This window comes from Alnus glutinosa, chromosome 1 (genome assembly GCF_958979055.1).
Source record: "Alnus glutinosa chromosome 1, dhAlnGlut1.1, whole genome shotgun sequence".
NCBI lineage: Eukaryota > Viridiplantae > Streptophyta > Magnoliopsida > Fagales > Betulaceae > Alnus > Alnus glutinosa.
This window is the reverse complement of record NC_084886.1, coordinates 51,165,797-51,180,658: the sequence shown is the minus strand read 5'-3', so window position 1 is coordinate 51,180,658 and position 14,862 is coordinate 51,165,797. Positions and strand designations below refer to the sequence as shown.

General features: G+C 33.1%; 1 long non-coding RNA gene across 1 annotated transcript; it reads left to right on the top strand.

Moving 5' to 3' along the window:
• The first annotated feature begins 10,236 nt into the window (after positions 1-10,236).
• LOC133862259 (uncharacterized) lies at positions 10,237-13,441 on the top strand. Its single transcript, XR_009899187.1, has 3 exons — positions 10,237-10,837; positions 11,910-11,945; positions 13,298-13,441. It is a non-coding gene; the product is annotated as an uncharacterized LOC133862259 (long non-coding RNA).
• The last annotated feature ends 1,421 nt before the right edge of the window (positions 13,442-14,862 follow it).

The following is a 14,862-nucleotide window of genomic DNA, read 5'->3' as shown; positions in this document are numbered from 1 at the left end:
TTGTCTTGTCATAAACTTTTTAGGTCTGATGGCGTCATCGATATTTACAAAGCTTGACACTAAGTCAATTGTGATTGAGGCACATCGTAATGAAGAAAAGGGATAGTTTCATACTCATCGATGTCTAACCATTTTTTTTTTTTTTGAAAAGTCATAGTCAATTATAATTTCCGAAAGAAATTCATGTACAGTCTTTCATTTATTATACACCACTTCAAGCGTATAGTAGACGATGAGAGTTAAATGACATGGACCATGATGATCGTATTTAATGTGTTTGTGACTGGAGTTATGTTCTTGGCCCTACGCTTCTGAGTCTCTCTCCTACATACTGCAATAAGCCAAAAATTTTTTAAAAAAAAGAAATTGAAATTAAAGTTGGAAAAAAATAAATACATTTGCCGACATGAACGCTGTAGCAAACCTGCACAATTAAAGTTATATAAACCTGCAGTGTCGTCATTGTTATCGGTAGAAGATCACAGGCAACAAACACTACACAGAAATAACTCAATTCACAGTACATGGCACACATTCATACTTTTTTTTTTTTTTTTAAATGTTGACACATTTAAAAATTATTAATTATATACTCTGTTAAAGAAATTAAATACTGTAAAATTATATACACCGACCTCAAATCCTTATAATAAAATTACATTAATTTTATATATACAATTATATATACTAACTTTAAATTTTGATTAAAAAATAAATGGAGAAGATGCCATTCCCCTTCACGACTTCACGTAGGCCTAGAGGGAATAGAATCCTTTCCCGGAGGCCTAGAGACCCACGACCAGAAACAGATCAACTAATCAGTAGTAAATTTTTTTTGATTTTTTCTTCCCCAAAATATAATCAGCAGTGTAAATGATGCCTGCATCTGATCAACGTACACTCGTGAGTCGTACAATGAATTATTAGTTGTAGGCTCTGATAAGTTGTTGAGTACGGTTGGAAACCTTGATGACAAGGAAAAAATGGCACATGCATGTTAGTTGAGAGGAAATATTTTTTAATTTAATTTATTAAATTAGCATATATCTGAGCTGAGCAAGTAAATTTTATATGTTATATTAATTTAATTAAAAATATATATGAGAATTGCATGTTTTAAAAATAGAAGTTAATTTTAATAGACATTATTAAAGGAATTTCTTCCAACTCAATGTAAAAGAAAAAATTTTCATTACAAAAGAAAAATATGGCATTGACTCGCATTGAAAAGTTAAACATAAATGAAATGCGAAATTTAAAATTGCAAATAATATAATAAATAATTAACAATATGTTATACCTAATATTGAAAGAGACTTATAGAAATACAAAACTAGAACATACCATATTATATATACCATCAAACCAATTTTAAAACTGTATTTTGAAAAGTTTGAAAAACTGTAATCAATAGTGAACATACACAAAACGATTAATTCACTGGAGGCCTGGGGTCAAACCGAATAATACGTTAGAAAATTCGAAATTATCATTTTATTTTTTGCAAATTTGATCATCGGTCTTCAAATGTTAGAACTTGTTTGGATATGTGTTTTTAATATGTTTTCATATATATATTAAACTGTAAACTGTCTCTAGTGAGTATAACAAAAGTTTGCAAAACATTTCAATTATTTTGTTTATTGCATTAATTTTTATTATTTTTTTATTTTTTAAAAAAAATTTCAAAAATTGACTATCCTTGACCTTGAGAGCGAGCAATTAGTCTACAATAACGGACCGCATTAAATAATTAGATGTACGTAGGCCTACCAAGGTGCCAAATAATTGTGAAGTTTGTCCTGTCATAAATGTTTCAGAACCATGACTTTTACTAAGATTGACATCAAGTCAATGGGTTATTGAGACAACGTATTGAAGGAAAGGTACACTAATACAAACCACTGGGAAATAACTCAATTCACATGGCACACATTAATACAAGGTAGCTTTTCAAATTTTTCACTGTTCATGCCACGTGACGTAGGCCTAGGCTCCCAAGACTGGATCAGAATTCACTACAAGGTAAAAAAAATAATGAAATTGTAACTTTTCAAATTATGTGAATTTAGTCGTTCTTTGCATCAAACAGTTTGAAAAATACGGTAATTAAAAATATGGCATGTTATCGATGCAGGCTATGCAGCAAAAAAGAATCTTTAAAAATGTTTTTTCTTCATATTTAAAAAGAAGTTTTTTCAATAAATTAAAAGACATTTTTTGCTCAAAGCTTTTTTACAACTTAAATCGCAAAAACCTCATAAAAATATACCAAATTATTATTGGTAACATATTGCATTTTTAATAAGTATCATTTCTTTCTCTCGAATAAAGTGCTAGTCATGCCGTTTGAGGTAAGAAACAGCCCAAATTCATATAATTTAAGAATTTGAATCCACAAATAAATTATAAGGGATCTTGTCCCCAAGACCAGAAACAATAATCAAACTTGCCCAAGTCTTCTTTCTGATTTTTTCTACCCCACTATCTAATCTGAAGTGTAATCAATAATGCATGCATCTTGTCAACACTCTTAAGTCGTATAATGAATTACCAGTTATATAAGATGTTTGGAATTACGTTAGAAAATTGAGCTTTTAAAACAAAAAATAATTTTTTAGAAAAAAATTTATTTTTAAGTTTTGTCTAAAAGTGTGTTTGACCCTTTTTAAAGTGAAAAAGCTATAAAATTGTCTTTGGAATTTATTTTACCAAAGAGTAATACTATATGTAAGACTCTTATCTATTTTTTATTCTCTCAAATGTGACGTGAATTTTAAAATTATCATTGAATCAAAATTCAATAGCGATCCATCTCAAGTCCAATGATAATTTTTAAAGTCATGTCACATTTGTGAATAAAATGAGAATATGAGTAATGCATATAGCATTACTGTTTTACCAAAGAGGCTATACTATCTTTTTGTTTGGCACGATTTTTTAGATATTAACAGTACTTTTTAAGCTCCTTAACACAATCCCAAACAGACTTGTGGGCTCAAACAAGCTGTTGAGTAGTTGGAATCCTTGTAATGTTTATAATTTTCTACTAGTTTTCATATTTGTTTCGAATCCTTATAATGTTTAGAAATTTCGAAATTATCATTTTATTTTTAGCAAAATCGATCATCTTCAAATGTTAGAACTTGTGTGTATATGTTTTTTTTTTTTTTTTTTTTTTTTTATAAAAAAAAAAAAACCAAGATTTTAAAACTGTCGAGAGAGTAGGAAAAAAAAAAGTTTACGAAATATTTCAACTATTTTTTCATTGCACTAATTTTTATTTTTATTTTTTTAAAAAAATAAAAGAATTGATTATGCTTGAGAGCAATTAGTCTACAATAATGGATAGCATAAATGAAGTAGTTGTAGGCCTACAAAGTTGTTTTGTCATAAATTTTTTAGGTTCGATGGCGTTATTGGCATTTACTCAGCTTGACACCAAGTCAAGTGATTGAGGCACATCGTAATGAAGGAAAGGGATACTTTCATACTCGTCAATGTCTGACAATTTTTTCACCAATAACACAAAAAAAAAAAAAAACAAAAAAAAACCTCCAGCTTTTCGTAGAAATGCTACTTTCCATGGACTAGTCAAATACCCAATTGTTTTGTCATAAATTTTTTAAGTTCGATAGTGTTATCGGCATTTACTCAACTTGACTCCAGGTCAATGGTGGTTGAGGCACATTGTAATGAATGAAATGGATACTTTCATACTCGTCAATGTTTAAAGTTGTCTTGTCATAAATTTTTCAAGTCCAATGACGTTATCAACATTTACTCAACTTGACACCAAGTCAATAGTGATTGAGGCACATTGTAACGAAAGAAAGGTTTAGTTTCATACTCGTCAATGCATGTCTAACAATTTTTTCATCAAAAAAGATGAAGAATAAGTTCCAACTCCGTCTTTTCCTTGAAATGCAGTGAGGACAGTCAAATACGTTAAGTTTTACTTATCATAATATTATGGTTATTGCTTTTATATATATATATATATATATATATTATGGTTATGAATTCATTAATGTTTTTGAAAAGCCATAGTCAATTATAATTTTCAAAGGAAATTCATGTAGAATCTTTCATTTATTATACACCACATCAAGCGTATACTAGACGATAAGAATTAAATGACATGGACCATGCATGATAAGTTGTTGAGTAGTTGGAAACCTTGATGACAAGGAAAAAAGGGCACATGCATGGTAGTTGAGAGGAATGTTACATCTCACCTCCTTGATATGTAGATTTTATATGTTTTATTAATTTGATTAAAAATGTATGTGAGAATTATACGTTTTAAAAATAAATGTTAATTTTAATAAACATGATTAGAGAAATTTCTTTAAAATCAATTTAAAATAAACTTTTTCCATTACAAAAGAGAAAACTTTGCATTGAAAAGTTAAACATAAATGAAATGTGAAATTTAAAATTTAAAATTGCAAATAATATAGTAAATAATTATATATATATATATATATATATATATATATATATATATATATATATATATATATATATATATATATATATATATATGCAAATTCGATCATCTTCAAAAATCACATAACGATTAATTCACTGGAGGCCTAGGGTCAAACCGAATAATACGTTGGAAAATTCAAAATTATCATTTTATTTTTTGCAAATTTGATCATCCTCAAATGTTAGAACTTGTTTGGATGTGTGTTTTTAATATATATATATTTTGTTTATTGGATTAAAAAAAATTAAAAAAACATTTTCAAGAATTGACTATCCTTGACCTTGACTCCTTGAGAGCAATTAGTCTACAATAATGGACCGCATTAAATAATTAGATGTAGGCCTACCAAGTACAATTGCAGCGTTTGTCTTGTCATAAATGTTTCAAGTCCCATGGCTTGATGGCATTTATTAAGATTGACACCAAGTCAATGGTGATTGAGGCACAGCGTAACGAAGGAAAGGTACATTAATACAAATCACAGAGAAATAACTCAATTCACATGGTACACATTAATACATCTTCTTTTTTTTCTTTTTTAAAAAGACAGGATCCTATGCTTTAATTCCTCTATATATATATATATATATATATATATATATATATATATATATATATATATATATATATATATATATATTTTTTTTTCTTCCGATAAGTATGTTTTAATCCATTGTCAAAAAGGCCCATAGATTTTCGATTTTGTCAAATAGATTCATGTGGTTTGAGAAATTATTAAATGAGAAATGCTAGATATAATAATTTTATCTAACGTTCATCCAACAATGTTAAAATGACACTCTTAACCAATTATTTGATTTTTTTAATTTAAAAAATAAATAAATATATCAAAAAATAAATAAATAAAAAATTGCCACCTACCTCGGTGGCCATGGAGGTTCATGGAGGTTGTCTCCGTGCATTTGTATCCCCTCCATTTTTTCTAAGCACATTTTATCTACTCGGAAATCTCAAATGTAGACCCAACGAAGTTTCTGCTAGGCTTGGCAATTTTGACACGACACGAATATATAGGGTTTGAGTTTATGCTATAACCCGTTTATGACCCACCAACCTGTTTATGACTCGTTTATGACCCATCAACCCGTTTATAACATATTTATGATGCGATAATTACTCATTTTTTACTAAATTAATTAAATGGGTTGACACGCCAACCAAATGGGTTGACATGACAACCCGAATTGCCAAGCCTAGTTTCTGCATTGTTGTTGTAAACCCCATGCTGACAGTGAGCGGCAAAAATATGTGAATGGGCCTGGGCCAAGAAATGAATCCACACAGCCTCAACCAATCAAATCACCATGTCAAGTTTTAAGGCCCATCTGTAACTGGAACCGTAGATACCAAGCCCACTACTGACCATTGACGCATTTTAGGACCCTATAATATATAACAAAAACTTGCCTAGTATACGTTGGCCTAAATCAAGCAAGAAATACAAAATCAAACCTTAATAAAAACTTTTTGTTGTTTCTATTAGAATAAAAAATATCAAAATCATATAACTAATTTCGTAACAAATTAACGGAATTATATGTTTAAGAGCTTAACTAAGTACTGCAATATCCAAACTCTTTGTTTGTGTCCCTCTTCCTTTGGAGGACTTTATTTATGGTCGTTGATAATTTCAAATGGAAGTTCCAAACTTCCTTATAACGGCCTTCACTTTGAACATATACTCTTATATCTATCAAACTGCAACTCAATTCATTGGTTAAATACTTAAATATGGTAATATACTCTTAAAGAAATGATGTAATAAGGTGAGTGATCATAAAATCAAAGGAACTCTTATTTACCACGTACACATAAATATCATGCATATTTTTCCTATCAAATATAGATGAAAAAACTAATTGCACCCTTTAATGGGAATGTAATTAAGCAAACTCATATCAATTAATTTGCATCTAAAATTAAGGCGATTGACTTGATGCATTTGATTGAATTGAAGAAAAGTTTGATTCGAAGTCTTTCCAGTGTTTGTTATAGGGCTCTCCGATTATAGGAAATGCTTGGAAGGCATTTGTAAGCATTCGACATATTCTCCTTCAAGCCTTTCTACCACTTTTTTCATTGAATAGTGATCACTAGGCTTCATCTGTATACACCATAATGCGACAATGATCATTTTCGTAACTATTTCCTTTTTCTCTTATGTGATGTCGTCTATTTCTACATTGTTTATGTTGTGCAATTGGCCATAGACCCAAGTAGGGAAGTAGATTTGTCTTGAATGTTTTGCAAAATCATTCCAGTTCTTTCTTATACCCGTTATTTGCCCATTTCCATTAATAACATTCCAAAACTATATACATAAGTTTTGTATGAGACGCTTTCAATTTTTTTGTAGAACAACTTATGAGTCATGTATCATAACGTCCATCGATCTTGCAGCGGTCAAAGAAATAATGTTTTCATTTGCAGGATATAGCTTTGCAGGGCCAAAGTCAGAAACCTTGGGAGTAAAATTCTCATCAAGAATAATGTTGTGAGACTTGATATTAAAATGCAAAATTTGCATATTACATCCTTGATGAAAATATGTAATTCCGCGAGTAACTCCTAGAGATATATTGTATATCTTGTCATAACATAGGATAGTACTTACTTCTAACGAAAATATGTATTTATTTAGAGAGCCATTAGGCATGAACTCATATACAAGAGCTTGCTTTGATCTTTCAACACAAAAACCATTGAGTTGCACTACATTAACATGGTGAATCATTTTATTGGTTACAACTTCATTTATTAAGTCTTGCCCATTACCTTTGGACTTAGCTAACATATGTATAACTACGAATCGGCCACTTCGTAGTGCTCCTTTAAATACAATGACATAGCCTCCACCCAATTTGTCGTTAAAAGTTTTAGTTGTCTTCTTAATTTCAGAGTAAGAGTACCTTATTGGCATAAGGTTGTTGTGGCTTTACAAAAATTCTTCAATGCATCATACATCAATAAATGCCTCCACACCATTTATATATTAAAAATGCAATCACATATAGAGTCTCCGACACAAATTTTACTGCAAAGCTAGCAGTTAGGTAGGGGTGTAAACGAGCTGAGCTACTCGTGAGCTTACTCGAGATTGGTCACACTTTTCATTCATGCAATAATTCTCATAAACATCATTGCGATATTTTAACATAATTGAAACTACTCAAATCATCTAAAACATATATATTCAACATACATGCAGTTGATTCGGATTTATAAAACAATATAGTATTTGCATTTCTATAACATATTTAAAAGTAGTTTTCTCAGTGAGTAGAAAACTCACCTTGGCTGCATAGGACTAGGGGTGGGCGCGGGCCGGATTGGGCCGGATTTACATGTTTTCTACAACCCGCCCCGCTGTGAACGGGTTTGAAAATTAGGATCCGCAACCCGTGTAGTGAATGGCCAATCCGATGGGCCACGGGTAGCACGGAACGGGGCAAGCCCCATACAAGAAAACTTACATGAGCATGTATAGCATTGTTTTTATGAGTGTGGTGTTTTTATACTATGAGTAGTTTTGCTAGACATATTAGTATGCATAAGAGTTTCAATGGGAAATAGCTTATGTATATTTCTATCGAATGGTTGCATGATTTAAATGTCATCATTTTCCAGCTTAAGGTCTATGTGCATGCGAACGCCCTCGTGTGTATGTAAGCCTAAGTCACTGAATCAAAAGTATTATAGTATGTGAGAATGTATGTAGTTGTTTCCAACAATGAAACTTTTACGTAAAAGTCTCAGCTGCATAATATGTTTGAAATGTTTTCTATTAGTCGGTGTTTGCTATATTAGCTATGGGGGTTTTTCAAACAAAAGTTTATAAAATTAGTAGCTGTTATAGTGTACACAAGACTATAAAGAGGAAAAGTTGGTTCTTTGCGAAAACTCAGTCAGTTTAATATCACTGAGGTCTCGGTATTATGTACTGAGACGGTGAACTCATCCTTTCACCTATACGTAGGAGTGAGCAAATCCCCGCAAAACCCGCCCCGCCCCGCAGAAACCGCCCCAACCCTCCCCGCAGAGCCCAAAACCCGCACCCATGGTGCGGGTTTTGGGGCTGTTTTTGGCCCCCCCCGCGCGGGGCGGGGCGGGTTGCGGGGGGGACCCTTGAATTTTCTCGGGTCCCCGCCCCGCCCCGCATATTTAAAAAAAGAAAAAGAAAAAGAAAAAAAAATATGATCTTGGTTTTTCTTTTCTTTTTTCTTCTTGTTTGGAGCTTTTCCTCTCTATCTGTTTAATGTATGTCTTCCTCTGTTTGAATAAATTAAAAGGCATTGTTTGTTGTTTATTGAATCCGTGTAGATTTTTAGGGGTCTGTTGGAGCCTATTGTCACGCTAAAAGACTTGCAACAACAACCACAGCCTGTTACAATGCTGTTTGAGTTGTGTCAGAAGCAGGGTAAGCAAGTTGACATTAGGCATTGGAGAAAAGGGGCAAAGAATATTGCTAGTGTATATGTCAATGGCAGGTTTGTTGCCTCGGGTTCTTCTGAGCAGAAGGAAATCTCAAAGCTTAATGCAGCAAAGCAAGCTTTGAGTAAGTTATCGCAATCTAAGCCCACTAACACTGGGACGTTTGAATTTTCTGTACGGAGCGATGGGTCATTTGAGATTGAAGGAGCGAAACAAATCTTAAATGAGCTTTGTGGCAAGAAAAAGTGGCATAGGCCTACTTACAGGTATAATTATCAAAAAAAAAAAAAAAAAAATTGAACACAAGGAGTAATGGGTCAAAACCCGCGGGGATCCCCGCATACCCGCGGGGATCCCCGCCCCGCAACCCCGCCCCATCTACACCCGCCCCGTGAGGGTGGAGGGGGTTTTCTGCGGGGTGCGGGTTCACTTTGGGGAACCCGCACCTCTGCGGGGCGGGTTCAAAAAATCCCCATCCCCGCCCCCCCACCGCCCCATGCTCAGCCCTACCTATACGGATGTGGCAAACCCCCACAACCGTATAGATGATGTTCCTTTGGCTGCAGGTATTCTAGTATAGTTGATGGTTTGGTAGCAGTGTACTTGGGATGTTATGACTGAAGCTCATCACTCGACTTGTACTCGAATCGATTATTAAATGAGCTACTCGTGAACACGAAATCAAACTCGATTATTAAACGATGCAAACTCGTATAAACTCGACTCGTTTATTAAGGCTCGACTCGTGTATGTATATGTGTGTGTGTATATATATATATATATGTATAAAACTAATTTTATAATATAGTATATGTAAGCATAAATTAAGTAACAAATAATAATGGTTATTAGTCAGTATATATTAATTGGTTATAATTTATTGGTTATAGGTATATAAAATAATAAAAGTGAATAATATCAATAATTAATTACTAGTCATATTGTAATATCCCAATTTTTTTTTATAATAATAATTATATATATATATATATATATATATATATATATATATATATATATATATAACTTATTAAGTAAGTTGTAAAAAAAAAAAAAAAAAAAAAAAAGAAAAAGAAAAGAGGAAGCAACTTGCACGGCAAGTTGATTTATTTTCTTTTTAAAATTTTCTTCTTTCTTCTTCTTTCTTCTTCCTTCTTCGCTACTTTTTCTTTCTTCTTCTATTATTTCTCCTCTCTTCTTCTTTCTTCCTGAGCACGCAGACACACACAGGGAGAGACAGAGAGATGAGAAGAGAGAGAGAGATTCGAGGGATAGAGGGAGAGAGTGAAACAGGGAGAGAGATGCCGAGAAAGGGGGAGTAAGAGATTGACGGGAGAGGAGAGAACCGGCGAACCGTCGACCCAGGTGGCACGATTCTCCGGTGGGTCGACGCCGGAGGGATCAGAACCCGATTTCCGGTGGGTCTGACAGAGGCGAAGCAGAGAGGGAGAGCTGGAGGAGATCCGACCGTTGAAGGATCCTCTGGTGAAGCTACGGTGGCCGACCCTCCAGGAACGATTTTCCGGCGAGACAAGCCGATTTCCGGCGGGCTCAGGTGTTTTCCGGCCTAACCCATAACCCCGAACCCATCAAGGCCGTGACCCATAACCCAGAATCCGTGACCCGTGTGTGTGTGTGCGCGACCCATATCGAACCCGAGAGAGAGATCCGGTGGGTTCCAGTGGCGATTTCTGGCGGTTCCGGTGGCGATTCCGGTGAACCCGTGACTCGGTGACTCGTTGATCTGAGACCCGGTGACTTGAAGGCTGGTTTCCGGCGAGGCAAAGGGGATCCAGCAGTTTTTGGAGGCGCGCTTTTCGGTTGTTTTCTGTGGTTTTCCGGTGGGTCGACCGTGGGTTGATTTTTTCGGCAGTTGTGTAGCAATTTTCGGTAAGATTTCCAGTAACCTTGAGATTTTAGGAAGAAATTTATATATATGTTCATTGTGATTAATACTAATTTTAGTCCTAAGATACTTTGAATTAGATTTAGATTTCTACTGATTTGGTGTGCTTTGGCTAATTGGGTATTTTGGAATTTTTGGCTGATTGGTTCTTGTTTTATTAATTTGGGTAGTTGACAGTGGTTGTAATGATTATGGTTGGGTTGTTGATGAATTTTAGCTGATTTGGGTGAAGTTTTGGTGATGGGTATTCTTGTTTTTGGTTAAAAATTTTGGAAGATTTTGGGTATTAATTTATGTTTGAATATTAGTACTGGAGATTATCAAGGTAAATAATTTTTATGATTTGATTCATAGTTGTTGATTTACTGAGAGTTTGATGATTTTTTGGATTATGATTATTGTTAAGATTGAGGGTTGATCGTTGGAAAGATTGTATTTGTTAGTTAGAATTTTTGAATGGTCTGTTAGGGTGCTCTAGAAGTAAGATAAGTCGTGAGTGTTATGTTTGGTGATTTCTGGATTCTATTTATAAACTGATTGTATGGGTATTGTGGTTCCTGTTTGTTGATCTTGGCTGAAATACTATTCTTTGTTGATGGGCGTTTTGGAGATTTGTTATTAATTATTGTAGTTAAGGATTATTATGTTTTTAGTGTTTAAAAGGATTCTGGAATAATTTAGGAGTGAGGGTTTTGGATTGGGTATATTATGGATTTGATGTTTGATTGAGAGTGTAGGGAGTAGATGGTTATGAATTTTCTAGATGGTAGTGTTGGAATTTTTGATACCTGGCTTTGAGGATGGCCGAATGGGTGTATGTGGGTAATTTAGTAATTGTTTGATAATAATCATTTGAGTATGGGTTTTCAGTGAGTATTGGAATTTTGAAGATATGTAGAGTACTTTTTATAAAAAGTTGTAGGATATATTGGTTAAATGTTTTAATCCTTGGATAGAGATTTTGTATATAGAATATACATATGAGATAATTTAGTTTAAGTCTTAGAATTGAAATTTCGGAACGATCAGCTAAATTTATTCTCGTGTTTTATTTAGGTAGAAGCTCGACTCCGAGGCTAACGGCTAGTCCAGGTAAGGGGATACAACACCGAAAAAAAAAACCCAACAAGATTTTATTATAAATCTTTTGAAAAAGTGTTGGGGAATTTTTACAAAGCGTTGCTCATGCGATTTTTAATGCCAAGCTTTATTACTCATATGATATTGTTTAAGAATTTTGAGCATAAATCACAGTTTTGGTTAAGAGCATTTTTAAGAATTATGATTTATGCATAATTATAGTTAAGACTAAGAGCATTTTAAAATTATGAATTATGCATACTCACATATATGATTAAGAGCATATTTTAAAGTTATGATTTATGCATAATTACAGTCATAATTAAGAGCATTTCAAAGCTGTGAAATATGCAATGATGAAAAAGAGAGCATTTGAAAGTTATGACTATAGAGCATTCCAAAATAAATGACTCTATTTATGAATACAGTTTTGAAAGAAAAGAGAATCTAAAGTTAAATTCTGCACATGACTACAGTTATAAAAGCGGCTCTTACAGTTTTGAAATAAAGTTTACAGATAAAGCAGAGCCTACAGTATTACAGAAAACGTTCATGTGCAATAATTGTTTAACCTTGAGGCACTACTACAGTTAGAATTGGTACCCATAGGGTAGCATGGCAAGCATACCGTAAGTCGATGTGTGCTACCATCCGAGGTTGGCCTTCACCTAGGGAAGACCCCCAACCCGGCGACTCTTCTCTGTGACGACAGGCTGAGTCTATAGGTCCTTTGGACAAAGCCAACGTGCGCCGCTCACGGGAATTGGCGGTGTGGAGTCTATAAGAGGTTAAACCACAGAGAAAGGATTAAAGAGAAAACTGATAAAAAGAATATACTGGATCATAATAAACTGTCATTCTCATTTATAAACTGTCATTCTTATATCATTATTCATATTCTACAAATTCTTTTTAATTGTTCAAATGCTATGCCACCTGTCTTAAAACAATACATTTCATATATGAATCATGCTTTAATATGTGTTTTCTTATAAAACATAGACAGCCTAGCATATCACTTCTCAGACAATTTTTCATAACTTGAATCTCTAACTTATACTCAATCTAAAATCACATATTCATACTTCTAAACATCATCGTAATCTTAATATATTCAAATACACTTAAATCATCTAAAATAAATTAAAATCAATATACTATTGGTTTAGGTTCTAATTCAATTTACTTTATGCAATTCATCATATGTGAAATTAATTCTTAACAGTGAGTAGAATAAATCTGTCATTATGAAAATGACTAAAGATTTTGGCATAAAGGTTTATAGCATGTTTTTATTTCCCCTGGTGTTGTATTTTCCTTACTGAGTTGTCGAACTCATCCCTTCTTCCTCCACCCCTCTCCAGATGACAACCGTAAGACGAAGTCTTTTTCTTGTAAGGGCGTAGACCTCGCTGAGAGCGATAGTTCGTGATGAACCAGCCAAACCCTAATATTGTATAGTATGATTTGTTCCTTTTGGAGTTCTTGATTTTGTATAGATTATTAATAGAAAGGTTTAATATGAGTTTTAAACTTATTTGTTGTAATTGCACGCTTCCATTTTATGATTTTAGTACTCAAACTCACGTTTCCCTTTTTTCCCAAAACGGGGGCGTGACAACATGGTATCAGAGCATTTTGCTCTAGGGACTGTAAGAGTAGATCTTTTTAGAGTCTAACTTCTATAAGATCTAGGGAGCGGATAGGATTTTGCATCATAGCAGATTGACTTGTGAACCATAGGTTTGATCTTATTAAGGTTAAAGTCTCTAAGTTGGAATCAATACTAAGGAGTAAGTTATGATCAGTATCAAATTATGATAGGTTTTCAAGACCTGTTTACCTAAGTGTTAAGTTGTACAATCTTTCTCAAGGAATAGCAAATTGCATCGGTTATAGACCAACTTGTTTTGGATGGTTAGGTATTGATGACCACCATATTTTGAGGTATAGTCATGATTTATGAAATGCTTTTAAAGAGATAGGTTGTAGAGATTCGGATGCTTAATATCTTGGCAGATTTAGGGATATTAAGTAAATGAATGTATTAAGCATCATATAGATATTTCATGAGCTTGGAAATAAATATTAAAGTTTTGAGATATATCTGATTAACTCTAGGAGGTAAGTAACGATATATCCTACTAAGGAGATCTATCATCTGGAATCTGGTATCCTTTTGAAGATGGATTTTTGATCTATAGATTGCTGATTTATGTGTTTTAAGGACATATGAGGAAATAAGTTGATCAAGTAATTTGATGATCTTTGGAGCAATTATATTCTTATGATCTGAAAACTTTAGTGAAGTTAGAATTTATTAATTGAGGAATGTTTGGAGTTTTCTAGAGGATAAGATAATCCATTTGATAAGATGAATCTTTCGGAAGATCTTAAGTTTGAGAAATGCTCTAATTATCATATTTGAGGATTGATCAATGGCATAATTGAATTGGATTGAGGTTAAGGTTGTATCCATTGACCTATGAGGATAATAGTATTTATGCAGGATAAGAAAAAGATCATAGTCTTAAAGAATCAAAGGAATAAAAGTACAAGGAATATGACAGTCTTAGAAGACCTTTGATATAATGATTTTCTTTTAACCTCTTTGAGAAGATTGATCAGTTGTGATTGAAGATTTTTTTTATGGACTCATAAAGAGGACTGCAATGCTTTGAGGTATGGATTGTTAAATCTTTCAGGTATTTTAATTTGTAGGACCTGATAAAATTTGATATTTTGGTCTATGAATTTTGAGGATATGTAAGCAGTGGATTTGTTAATTAGGAATTTGGAGATAGGAATTCTGAACAATCAAAGAATCGATCATTTGAGTAAAATTAGTACTTAATGGTTCAGATTAAGATATAGGTTGATACTTTGGGCATAATGATTAAGATCAGTTAGATTGTAGTTTGAATAAGTA